We start from the raw sequence: 14,730 nt of genomic DNA, 5'->3' as shown, positions 1-14,730 counted from the left end.
CTACAAGAAAATTTGTGTTTTCAAGGGTTTCTTAGTGAAAAGTACAAATTTATTGTTGCAGATGAAATTGCAATCAGATATAGTCTAATTTTCATCAATTTTGATTTCATCATCAATTTTGAGGGAGAGTTGATGGTTTTAAATGCAGTTGGAAGCAATCAAGTTTTTGTTAGCAAAAGACAATGTGACAAGCAAAGATCAGATTTTGATGCTCCAATAGTTTATGATGATTTTTGATATTTTCTTCAAGAGGATATTTTTCTAATTATTTTAATGAGATATATCAAATATTTTCTACATCATTTATGGTTTTTGGTTCTAGGTAGATGGGGAAGTTCATTTTCAACTACAATCAGATTGAAGACATTTTTAGGGGGACAAATGTCAGTTTCAGAGGACAATTTTAGAAATATCTTCTCTTCTATATATTATTTCTCTTTGCTCTTTGTAAGAGTTCCAATTTTTGGATATTTTTCATTACATTGTAACTACTTTGTGGTTCCAGTCTGGTTGAAATCCTTTCCCATTACTATGATACCATTTTTTCGTAGTATTCCCCTATTGTGAGCAGCAATATTATATTTCTTTTGAAGGATTTCATATTATATAGTCATTCATTTTGTATTTCTTGAGTGTTAACATGCAGATGATGTATTGGTTTCAAGGAAATTAATGCAAGAGCTTCATTTCTTTTAGTTTCATTTTGATTCTCATCTCCTTCTTCTATTATCTACAATCTTTTGTGTTTGAGAATGGAGAGCTTGAACTCAATTGCAATCCCTTAAGGTTGTATGTCTCAATAAACTTGTTGTTAGAACAAAGAAGCCATGTATATGCTTGTTTACATTGACAAGTTTGTAGGTTACAATAGGATGATTTTACCATAAGTATGAGAGTTTCTATGAAGATTGATGTCTATTTGCAAGCCAAATATATAGATTAGATGTTTGAGTATGTGAGTATACTTCAGGTATCCATCTATCTATGAAGGTTCAACTAATGCCAGATTGCATGTCCTCTTTTGTTGCATACCTAGGTTATGCTAAGATATCAAAACTTTAAATGAATATCAATTTCCCTTTTTATGTATTGAAGAACTAGAAGTGTCATTCATGGCTTATTTGCTATTAATTTTTGGTTGTAATTAGCTACTATAATCAGGAAGTTTTTTAGCAAAATATAGAAGAATATTGACCATTTTTGCTTTGGGGGACAATCTTGCATAGAATAAAATCAACTTAATAAGATAAATCCCTTAGGTTCGCTCACCTTGGCTTAGCAGAGCCTAAAGTGAAGTGATTCCTGATGACTCTATTAATGTTGACCCAGAACTAAGATTTAGCCTTATCGAATATAGGATTTAGGTCATCCTTAGGGTTGTCCCTGTCTTTATTTCCTAGCATCTAGTTTAAAGCCACTGGATATGTTCTTTGCAAGAAAGGAATCTATTAAAATGGTGACTCTTATGGGGATAGACACAATGAAAGTACCACAAAAGAAAAAAATTGTAAGTTGTTTCTCATCTCCCAGTTGGATTTGTGTCTCTTAGTTGTGCCTTATTCTTGATAGTAGTATCTTTGAAGATTAGTAACAGATAAGTAAACACAAAGTGTTGCTATGCATTTAAGGGTCAAGAATAGCTTTTCTTTCACTTTGTTAAGGGTGTGATATTCCAAGGTTGTGTATGAGTTTTCAAATACCTATTATAAATTATAGACCATCTTGTTATTTTGTGCAAGCTGGCAAAATTTTTTATCACTTAGTGAGTAGCGACTCAAAGTTATATCTTTGCACCACTGCAATTGTGAATTTGAGGGTATTGTGAAGGTTGCAACAATTGGAATGCAGATTTGAAGAACTCATCTCAGGCCCTTGGCAATAGTTGTAAAGAAAATGGGTGATGCTATGCAAGAGTTACTAAACCAAGACAAGAATTGAATCTGCTATTGTTCACAGCATTCAAGAGGTTTGCAAGCATCACATTTAAGGTATTTTCCTCTTTCTTGAGGTTTATTTTTGGGAAAGTAATTTCTACAAAAGGTTTCTCCATCAAGTGATATTTTAGCACTAAGTAGGAGAAGTGTTTAATGCATCTCAAACATATTCTATGAAAGATAGTTTTAGAAAGTGTATTTACATCTAGGAATATGCTAGAGATTTAAGTTAGTAGATGAGTTTTCAGATCTACTGCAAGCTATAAATTCTAAAAGTTATTTTGGTGAGTTGTGAGTTTGCAAGGGATTGCAGATTTCTTTTCACCTAGTATGCAGTCCATTGACCAAAATCATAGATCTATATTTACCAAGAGATATATGCCATTATGTTTTGATGCTATCTATGGTTTCCCAAATGTCATTTTGTATGATATTAGAAATTTTTTGTCTAAATTTAGTTGGAACCATACTATTTCAGCTAGTCATCATATTTAGATATTTAGTGATTTGATGGGTGATTGTGAGATTGCTCATGAGGATGTGCACATGAAATTATTTGTTCAAACTTTAGAAGGTGATGTTAGAGACTAGTTTTCCTTTTTGCCAGCATTTTCTATTTCATCTTGGAGTGAGTTGCATTTAGCCTTCATGGAGCAATTTGGAGAAAAGGTAAGCATATCTGATTCATATGGTAAATTTTTAAGGATTCATATTGAGAATGGTGAACTTGTTCCTCAATTTAATATCAGATTTGTAAGAACCTTGAATGAGATACTTGAGAAATGTAGACCAGATGATCAAGTGAGCCTAATAGTTTACTTGGATGCATTTGATAAGAAAATGAGTTATCGATTAAGGGATAACAAACCTCAGACATTATATCAGGATTTCATGACAGCTATGGATATTGAAAACAATTTGAAATATGGAATGACTAGAGGTCATTTTTCTATGAATGATTACCATTATAATGGTTATGAAAGAAAAGTTGAACATGGTGTTAACACTGTAATTCCAAATTAGAATATCAATACCCCTACTATAAGAAATAATCAGATTGAAATTTCAAATCAGAATGTGTGTGTAAAGAAGATTGATTTTATTGCAAATAAAGACACATATGTTCATGATGTTCTAGTAATATAATGTATTTCAGACTTTGATAGAAATGAGCAATGTGATGATATTATAGATCAAGGATTAGCTATAGCAGCAAGTTCTTGTAGTACTGATTATGTAAATGATGATGTTGCTAATGTTTCTAGACATGAAGTTGTTGCATCTAAATCTCAGTCTTGTGCAAGTGAGAAGGTGTAGTGCCTCTCATGTTTGCAATCTATACCTTGTCTATTTTGATTTGAGAGATACCTAATACTCTTATTTTGTACCTTATGATGACCCAAGGGTCAGATGTTATACTTTGACTCAATTCCATGGATGCTATTCTATTTAGTTTATCATTTTGCATGTTGATGCTATTTTGAGATGATAGTAGATCTATGATGATATCTGGTTCTATGGTTTATTGGACTTATTTGTTGGTTATGTTATGAGATGAATTTTATGCTATGGTTATTTACTTCATTCTTGTATCTTTACACTTTTTGCAAATGTGAGTGATGTAAATAGATTAAATAGGTATTTTAATACATGTTGCTTTAGCTATGATATAATATGCAATTGCACTTGATCGTGTGTTTTAATGTGCAAGAATTATATCCTTGGCAGTGGCACATGGAGTTAGTAATTCAATTGTTCATATTTTTCCAATGTCATCCCTATATGGTTGGCATACCCTTATTTAGTTGTTTAAATCTAAACCTTTCAGTGATTAGTAAATCCTAACTCATTTGCATTATATGGTTAGACCAGTGAGTGTGTTTGTGCATTTAGAAGTTTGCATTTTTCATGAAAGTGTTAAATTATTTTCTGTGATTTTGGGTTTTAAATCTTTTCGGATTTAATTTCTTGGAGCTTTGCCTTAGGTGAAATTCTATTACAAATAATAACCTATTTTCATTTGGTTTGATTCAGAGTTTAACTACTCTAGCTAGCTATTTTCCATAATCAATTATTCACTTAGAAATGAATAAGTATTGAGAAAGTGAATTCATTATTCACCTCTCACTTTTTAGAATTTTAAATTTGAGAGCCATTTTGGAAATCCTCTTCTGATGGATTCTTGTTTTGTTCATTCTGGGAGCTATGAGCATGGGATCTTCATGAGGTTGGTCTCATTGGATTTGGCTCAAGAAGTTTATGCTTTGTCATCATTTTCAGCAAATTCGGTAGGTTATTTATTTTATTATGTGAGTTACTATTTCTGCCCCTTTTGCTATTAGGTAGGGCTTTCTCATTTTATTGTTTTTGCTCCATTTCAACTTTGATTCTTGTAGAAGTTCATTTCAAAGGCTAAGAACTAGTGTTCTCCTCTATTTATGTTTGTTTGTTCTACCTGATTGGGCGAGTATGAACATTTTCCCTAGTTTTGAAATGGGGGTTTGAGTTTTTGAGCCGTTATGCTGGCCATTTTTGCATACGGTGTCAGATTTCATTTATTTTTGGATTTTTGGGGTTTTGGCACCCAAAATCCAAATGTGTTTTAATATTCAAAAATTTTCCAAAATTTATGTTTTTTGCCTCATTTTGCGTGCTGCCCTATTTTCTCAAGTTTTCTCAGTACAATGTGGTTTGTGGACTTGGATGATCCATTTGGATATCTGTTAGACCACTTTTGTTGTTTATGTTGCATTGGGATGCATGTAGCATTTTGCCATCCTGATTATGTTTTTAATTGATTGACTTATGTATGTGTTCTCATCCTATCCTTGTGTATGATCTTCATGATGGTGGTGTGCCTGTGTACATCTATTGGGTGACTTGCGGGGCCTGATCTTTCATGATACTTTTGAAAGTTTTAATCATTGGGGTTGGGTTGGGATTTTGCATGCCTACAGGCACTCATCATTGGTTGAGCATGGGTAGGGTAGGGTAGCATATGGAGGGGGCTTCTATCTTGCAACTCGGTGTTCATGACACCAAAGGTTGGCAAAGGAAGCTTTATATAAGTGATAACTAAATAAAACATCGGGTGGTAATAACATTAAAGATAACAAAATAGTACTTTAGTGTATGAGCTTTTCATTGAGGGAGTTGAGACTACACAGATCCAAGCTTGGGCTTTTTGATGCTAAGTGACTCTCCATGATGTTAGTCCCTACATAGTAGCCCATTGAGATGTCTAACCAGGACCTGTAGTTTATGCATTGTCTTCATCTTGGGTTCAATCATCATATTGCTTGGTGTGTGTGTGTTAGCCATGGATGTTTTTTTGCATTTTTTTGGTTGGATCATTATCTCCATCAACGTGGTAGATGTAGACCTATGGGTGCTATGTGGTTTGAAGGCATAGCAACCTTCACCACTACTAGGGACTGGTGTATAGAGACAGTGTTATATCTTAGTGCGATTGCTACTAGATGTGTTCACTTGGTACTTTAGTTTATGGACTATTCTTCTTGTGATTTATGCTTTCATTGGGATGGTTTTTATCATGTTCATATGCATTCCTTATTATAATGATTAGCATGTAATAGGTGATGTTATCTACTTGCAGATTTATCTTTTGTTGTACTACTAGCATGTCAGATTTCCTTATGCTTTTGGTTATTAGTATGTTTAGTAGTGATGTCCCTATCATGATAGTACTGATGATTTGATCGGTGGCTAGGGATGTTTCACATAGGGCATGGCTAGGGCCCATGATGGCCTTATGACACCATTGACAATTAGGAGGAACCATGTACTTAGTTGTCTTGTTTTGGTACATTGCGATGTTATTTTAGTTATTACGATGTTTCTTTAGTTTACTGTGATGTTCCTTCTGTACCTTTACTCCTATTTGTTAGATGGTTAGATGTTGTTCTTTCCATATTTCCTTACTTGATTCAAGGGTTCTTGCCTCGATATGTGGACTCAACACTCCCTGGTGTGGAGGTTTTGAACTCTATTTTAGTCATTTTTTTGTCCTTAAGTGTTTTTCTTTATTTTCTTGGGCAACCATTTATCGGCATGGTGTGACACAAAATTGTATCACACACCTATTGAAACTGTATCATGCATCCCCTGATTATATCACATGCCTCTTGGAGAAATATCACATGATACTAGAAAGTATCGCACCTCCTTGTAAGAAATGTCGTATGACACCCTTAAAGTGTTGCACGCCTTCAAGAGAAGTATCACCCAGTCCCTAAAAATGTCGCCCTCCTTCTTTAGAAATGTCATGTGATACTTTTCTGTGCTATATTAAATATCACCTAGTTTTTTTAAAAACCTATACAGGTAGGTAATGAGCACTTTTTGGTCTAGTCTGAACTTTTTGAGAGTTGATTCAGATACACTCTTCAGTGTTCTTTAACCCTATGATGTCACATTTTAGATCTAGAATTTTTCTATTGTAATCTAGTTTTGTGTCTTTCCATTGTAGTACTTTGAGTTTTAAAATATATATACTTAAGATATATTTTAATATATGCGATGATTCATTTGAGATGGGTTTCAGACCTCTACAAGCTAAGATAAATATTCTAGGAAACTTCAAGGCTTTAGAATTCAGACTTAGCCATTTTTTAGGAGTCTGCTTTGATCTTTTAGCTTGGTTGATCTCTTATGCTTTCTCATTTGTGGTTTTGGTAGTAATGGCATTTGGAGATCCATTGGTGTTGGATTGTGTGTCAGTCTCCTGCTGTGATCTTTATGAGCTGTGTATGATTGTTGATTTGTGCTATTTTGCTTGTTTAAATTTTTTTATCTTGCTTGTATTTTAGCCTTGTTTCCAAGGATCTTTGGGTAGGGCATTATAGGAGGTTGAGAGTTATGTCTCTGATGATGAGTTTGATGTTGCTGATTTGACATTCCATGGAGAGATAACATAAGATGAAGAATGTGAATCACATTTATCTCAATCATAGTTAGAAGAACATAATGTTGAAAGTGGTCATATAAATGAAAATGATGAAGGCAATGATGTTGAGATGTCTTCATATGAGTCAAATGCAATGGGAGAAGAAGAAAGCAATGATGGAAGTAAACATTCATATGAAAGTGAAGATATCATTTATTTTTCTGAATCTAAAAGTGAAAATGCATCTCAATTTTCACATTATATAATTGTAATCACCTAAGAATGGTCATCTAGACTATTAGCCCCCTTTTCAACATTTTGACTAAATTAATTTAATCACTTACCTAAGCCAAATTGCTAATAATCAATTTATTTGATTATAACCTATAGTTTGACTATGTTATCCTAAGTTCATCATTTGATTAAAAGAACATGTCCCCTTTTAATTAAATAAAATACCCCATTCTTCTAACCCACTTAAAGTGCACACATAAAGTCCTTTTTTTATTTTACAATTAAAAGAAAAAGCTTGTGAGACTTTTGTCTTATATGACAAGTCAACTTATATTCTATTGGTTGACTTGTGTGTGCACATGGATCACACCTATTTTTGAATTCCACCGTTGATCATCCACCATCTTCATCTTGATCTCTACTGTCTGTACGACTTTAAAAGGGAGAGAGCTTTCCCCCTCAAAGGATCCATCCTCATTTTGAATATTGTTATGCTGCAAGTTTTCTAACAGGTTTCTTTGGAGCTTTGTGGAGAACTTTTATTTCTTGTCTACATTCTCTCATACCATAGCATTTTAGCTTAGATTCATGTTGCATGTTAGTTTAGCTTCTATTTTGCAATAATCTATCTCACATAGCTTAATATTTGGATTGTAACACTCTCATCCATGCTTAGAATAGATGCACTTTTCATACTCATTCTAATTTAATCTTTAGTTACATTGCATTCTTGAGGAACTCCTTGAGACATTTGCATTCTTGCATCTTGTATTTGGAACCTCTCATTGCATGGTTTACTAGCAAGAAGAGTATCTCTAAGGCTCATCTGAGAGCTTTCTTATTCTTAAAATATACTCTATTGCACTCTATGGATAGAGAGCTCTAAGCCGGCATTCGAACTTTCCAAACTCATGGAATTATTTGGATAGAAGGGTTTAGAGTGTGACACATTCAAGTGTACATTTTTGGCACCCATCGTGGGGCAGGACTGTATGTTTTGCCTTGCATCTTCCTATTTTTGCTTGCACTTCCCTTACTGCTCTACATTTTTCTTTTTTTTTTATAGTCGTAGTGTTGGGCAAAATTTTTCCAATATCATGCAACAGTTCACAGTACTGTCTTGCAACACTTTTCTAGAAATAGTGTCGCACTTGAAGCCTGCATTCTGTCGCTCTCTGTGCAAAATTCTATCGCACGACTGAAGAAAAAGTATCACCTAAACATAAACTATCACCCTGGTATACTGTGAAGTATCATACGACATTTGTTCAGTAAAAAGTATCGCTTGACAATTTTTTGCTCGTTCCTTGAGGGATTTGATCAAATTTCTTCTTAGCTGGCTTACTGTTATTTTTAAGCAAATTTCTAAGCTATTTTATAGAGGTCTAATTTGCAGTTTTTGTGATTATTTCATGCTAACTTGTGGGCTAACAAGTTGTGATTGTAGGTTGCCCTCTTTCTGAAGAAAAGTTGAAACCTTGCATATAAAAGAACGCATGTCAAAGCTTCAAATGTGCAAGGGCTACTAACATTGTTTGCAGGGCTGCCCAAAGCATAAAAACCCAAACTTGATTTTATTTTTTTTTGTTTCCATGTGCAGCATTGAATAATTGTTCATTTTTATAGGCACATAAAACTTGTGATTGGAGTCTTTTGGTAATAGGAGAGTATGCTCTTCACCTTTGTGGTGAATCAAAAATCTTGACTTTCCATTTGGTTTCAAAAGCAAGGGGTAACTGAATCTTCCTGGCGTGTTTGGGAGAAAACAATTGGAATAGAAGAGTATGCTCTTCACCCTTGTGGTGAACCAAAAATCGGACAACCTGAGAGGAACAACCCAAGTGGGGACAAGCCGATTACTTGACTCTTCCAACCCACTATAAACTCAAGGCTACCAAGGACACAAAACTTTGGTAGACATCGTGTTTGTCTTCGCCTAGTGTGATCACTTATGAAATTTTGACCATAGGGAGATCACTAGGCAAGAATGCTTAAGGTACTCTTGTGGTCGCGAGATTAGTTACTCATCGCAAGGTGAGTTGTCCCATGATTGGGAGCAAGAGGAACACTATGAATGGAAGCTTAATCTAAAAACCTCAAGTTAGTAACTACCCTTTTTAGCTGCTCAACTTCTTGGTGCAACGATCGATCCTAGTGGACTACCCGTATCACCCCAAGATTTACACTCACCATATGTGTTCCCTTGGTTGTACTTATGGAAATTCCATGAAAAAGCCAATACCTCTCATGGGAAACCACTTGGTGTGAGGCAAAGGAGCAGCAAGTGTGGGCCAAGTTGTTGAGTAATGAACCATGACTCTAAGGTAGATTGCTTGGCTATTGTTTTCAATCTTTTGACCAATGTTAACATTCTTGCAACATAAACATTCCGATAAAAAGTTGTTAGGAAGGCCGTTCTGATATCCCAAATGCATATTGACAAGGTTTTTTTTACCCTTGATCAATTGTTTTGAGACATGTTAAAACACTTACTGTTTGCAAACCTTGTTGTTTACTGATACGAACTGAAATGAAACACTATCTGATTGAAACAACTCTCTGATTGACAAATTGAAATGAACTTCAAACCAAAAATTGACTTTTTTTGCACAAAACTAGCACTCTGTCGTACGCTTTCATGAGAAATATCGCGAGACATATTTTTACCCAAAAGTCTATCGCATGCCAGTCATAAATTCTATCACACTGTGTATAAAATTCTATCGCACTCAATTCAAATATCTATCGCTTAGACAAAAAGTGTCGCACCCTTGTTGAAATTCTAATGCTAGCTTAGAGCTCCCTATCCACAAAGTGAAAGAAGCCAGTATTCAAGCATGAAGGCTCTCAGCCAAGCCTTAGAAATGTGCTTCTTGCTAGTGAACCATGCAATGGGAGGTTCTTTGAGACAAGAGTAAGAATGCAAATATCTTCAAGGAATCCTTCAAATATGCAATGCAAGATGGAAGACTAAACTAGAATAGAAATGCAAGATGCAGCTATGCTAGAATATGAATGAGAGTGTTACAATATCGTGATTTAAACTATGTGAGATTATTACAAGAATGAAAGCTAAACTAACATGCAACTATGCTAAGAATTCCATATGATCTTATGCTAATATGATGGAATGAGAGAATGTAGACAAGGAGTGAGAAGTTCTCCACAAAGCTCCCAAGAAACCTGTTAGAAAACTTGTAGCATACAATATTCAAAAGATGGATGGATCCTTTGAGGGGGAAAGCTCTCTCCCTTTTAAAGTTGTACAGATGGTAGAGATCAAGATGAAGATGGTGGATGATCAATGGTGGAATTCAAAAATAGGTATGATCCATGTGCACACACAAGTCAACCAATAGAATATTAGTTGACTTGTCATATAAGACAAAAGTCTCACAAGCCTTTTATTTTAATTGTAAAATAGAAAAAGGACTTTATGTGTGCACTTTAAGTGGGTTAGAAGAATGGGGTGTTTTATTTAATTAAAAGGGGACATGTTCTTTTAATCAAATAATGAACTTAGGATAACATAGTCAAACTATAGGTTATAATCAAATAAATTGATTATTAGCAATTTGGCTTAGGTAAGTGATTAAATTAATTTAGCCAAAATGTTGAAAAGGGGGCTAATAGTCTAGATGACCATTTTTAGGTGATTACACCTACCATCTAGCATTGTCTCCCAACTTAACTCATGTTAATGATGTTTTCCATATTTATGTTCTTAGATAGTATATTCCTTATGTGATGCATGTCCTTTATTGGAATGTATTACATGTAGAGGATGGGCAACTAGCTTTGGAGCCTATTCACATTCTTCAGCAGTGAGATTTGACCCTCAAGGGCCATACCATAGAGTAGGTAAATGTCCAATAAGATCCTATAGATGAGTCCTCAACTAGTTGGGAGGATGCATCTAAATTAAGGGATTTATATTCCTACTTTTTTATAGGATTCTAGGAGTAAGCCTACCCTTAGGGGTGAGGATATAGTGCCTACCCCTAGTTTTCTTTCAGTTATATCGACAAACTCTTTTAGGCCAATTTTAATGAAATATTTTATTTAGTGATACTTGGTTTTTTATTTGGTTGACAGTATTTCATGTTGGATTCATATATATGATGAGAAACTTCAAACTTGAGATATTTCATGCATTTTTGTGGATCATGCTTAATCATTTTATGATGACATTTTATATACTTTTCATGGTGATTGTACAACTATGTTCATGAAGATCATTTATATGGATTATAAGTACTTACCCCATACTTTCATGTGTATGACATACATGTCTATTTACCTTTTTATTGACATATCTGATGTGGTTGATGAAGGGAGTTGTAGTCACATACAAGTCAGGATCTAAATGATGCACCACTCCCCACCATTGACTATTTAGTTTAGATATATATGTATATGTATATACTTTTATACAAGTCATATGTATCAAGCATCTACTTCCCTAAATTTTTAGGATGAGTGTGCCCTATAAGGCTACCTCAATGTTAAAAGATGGGATATAGTTTTTTAAGTCCAAATCCTAACCCAGGCCTATTTTTTCATGAGACAAATGACACGTATCTAATTTCTCTACCCATTTGAATTCATCAAGGTGATGTGAATTTGAGAACTTAACCCTTGAGTATGATTTATACTTTTATTTTTAGTCAAGCTTCTTGTTGTATAGTGTTGCATGTTTTGTAGTTTTTGAGTGTATTTATTTGGCCAAAAAAATAAATTAATGAGAATTTGGAAAAGAAAATAGTAGAATATTATGATGTTTAATTAGTTGAAAAACTAATAAAATGAGAGCGTTTAATTTAAAAGACTTAATTAGAAGTGCAATCTTGAGATTTAAAAGTGATTAAATTATAAAAGGACATATATGGCATTATCATAATTATTTAATTAATAACAATAAATTTATAGTTGCACTTAAATAATGGGCTTTAAATATTATTTTAACTAATATTAAAATTATAGTCTTAAAAAGAATCATGGACAATTGAATAAAGTGGAAACATAGATAAAATAATATTCTAATTTAAAAGTGATTTAAGTGAGCAAAACATGATTAAATAAAGAAAAATAATATAATATAATAAATTAAATTACTTTTACAAAATTAGGGAACAAATACCCTAAGTAGTGTTAGAGCAATTTATTAGAGAAGAAAGTTTAATTTCTCCATATATAGGTTTGGTGAAGAAATTAGGAATTGAAAAAAAATGGATTTACTAAAGTCTTAGAAAAAACTTTGGATTTACAAACACACACAGATTGACCAAATTGTTAGCATCATATCAAGGTAATGTTTGTATAATTATAGTGGAATCCTTTCTGGTTATCAATGTACTTCATGTCTATCATGGTTTGAATAATTGTTGAAGACCTTGTTGACTAATGGAGGTATTAATAAGATAAACAAGATACTAAGAGGGGGGGGTGAATCAAAATCTTAAACACTTTATCTTTTCATCAATTCACTCACATCTATTAGTAAACTTGTGCATGTAAAACTTGTAAACTAAATCTTTTGTAACATATAAATATGATCAATTACATCCATGAAAAAGAAATACATAACACAATATTTGTTACCTAGAAACCCTCAAAAGTGAAGGTAAAACTAGGGTGGGGATGACACCCACAAATCTTCACTATTGTAGTAATAAAGTTAACCAGTTAAGGTTACAATGTTTGATCATAAGATATGATCTACCCTATGAGGAGTATGCCATGTTAACGGCTTAAGAGAATACTAGGTCTCACCTTGTTAGAGGATTTAACACTTACAAAAAAGTAAGGACTCTATTAAGAGATTTACAAAGATCTATTAAGACCACTATGTTAAGAGATTTACCCTAATTCAATATTGTTAAAATTTATTTAATACCTAACTCTTAGTTTTCTCTACAAGTTGATTTTAGGTCTTCTCCTTGCTAATTGATCATATTCTCTGATCTAATGTTACTTATGTTTCCCTTTCACTTCACTGCCATGAATAGGTCACTTTCTCTATTAGATGATAATAGAACCCTTCATTATTTCTAATCTAATCTCGATCCTTCACTTTACTCCTTGTTTGCATGCATAAACTTGTCTATTATTGCTCTTACTCCACACACCTCTCTCACTATCTGATCTAGGTTAAGATCACCTCTATTTAAAAGGTTTCATAAAGACTTTACTAGATCCTTCCACAATTGCCTCTCCATTTGAATCATTGATCACACAACATAGGGATCTATGATCCAGGTCATTTAAATGTTATGTAACAACCTCTACAATCTTTAAATGTTCATTCCATGTCGGCTTGTAAAATGTGTTACCTCAAATTCTATTCCATTTTTTACTTTTATGTAAACTCTACTTTGCTTGGCCTTTATTGTTTTCCAGTGCTTGACATTGTTGTTGCTCGGCTTGTATTTGTTGAACCCTTGGTGTTTGGTCTTTAATTTTTTTCATTGATGTCATTTATCCAATTATAATGAGCATATGAAATTCTTAACATCATTTAATTCTCTTATTTTATGTTCTTCGATATTGTTTAAAACATATTCAAGAAAAACACTTAAGTGTTATACAATTAATACTTAATATTCACACTGGTTTAGAAAATGGATTAAAAAAATAGGTTTAGTCTATTAGAAAGTTTATAGGCATTTTTATCTGCTAGACCCAAACTATCATAATTTTATGGAAAGGTCTTTGAGTTATCTAAAATGGGTCATTGTTATTTTTGCATAACACATGAACAAAAAGAGAAAAAGATTGTTTATCAGAAGTAATTACCAAATTGTTGTGATAGTTTTAGCATTTTTGAGTGGTTTTGGTCTAATTGAAGTTTGGGGTATGTACCTTCCTCCAAAATTCTGACTTTCATTTTTTATAAGTATAGGATACATTCCTCTAAAATATCCAATAGGTGGTTTTGATAGAAGTTGCAGGATTTGTGTGTAATTAAACTGTTTGCAAGTAGATTATTAACAACAAAGAAGAGGGTAATGCTTTATGTTTCTATTTTCCTATTTGTGATTTTATTTTCATTGTAGACATTTATCAGAGGTAGAAGAAGGGTTATATATTTCTTCTTCATTTATTCATATCATTATTTGATCAAATCTTTTAATGGAAAAAGAAAATATATTTGGATATTAGATGTTTTGAGGAGAATAGAAGTATATATTGTATTATGTTTTCAACAAGAAGTTGAAACTAGTGATTCATGATTTGAGTTATAACAGAGATGATCCCCTAATTTTTTATCTCATTTTTTCATTTTGGAAGTCAATGCTTTTTTCATTCATGAATTTGGTGCTTCAGGTGTAAGGGGTTGGTGTTCCTTGAAATTGGTGTTTCTAAAATAGGGTATTGGTGTTTTCCAGAATTATAGCTCCAAAATATTTGACCAAGAGGCCAATAAAGTTTTAGATTCAAAGTGGTTTTTTACCCTAAGGGTTTTCCACATTAAAATATTGTATGACTTTGTTATTCATTATCTATCTTGCTCATGTGTTAAAATTTATAACTTGTGATGAAAAGTATTTTAAACCACTGATTCACCCCCCCAATGGTGTTTGTATTCCAATAAGTGATATTAGAGAAAGGTTCCCTACATCAAGTTTAAAAAATTTGGGTAGATTTTGGTTAAGT

Source organism: Cupressus sempervirens, chromosome 5, assembly GCF_028749045.1.
Source record: "Cupressus sempervirens isolate cs-2001-9-10 chromosome 5, ASM2874904v1, whole genome shotgun sequence".
NCBI classification, from domain to species: Eukaryota; Viridiplantae; Streptophyta; class Pinopsida; order Cupressales; family Cupressaceae; genus Cupressus; species Cupressus sempervirens.
The sequence above is the reverse complement of the archived record's forward strand: the minus strand, read 5'-3'. Positions refer to the sequence as shown.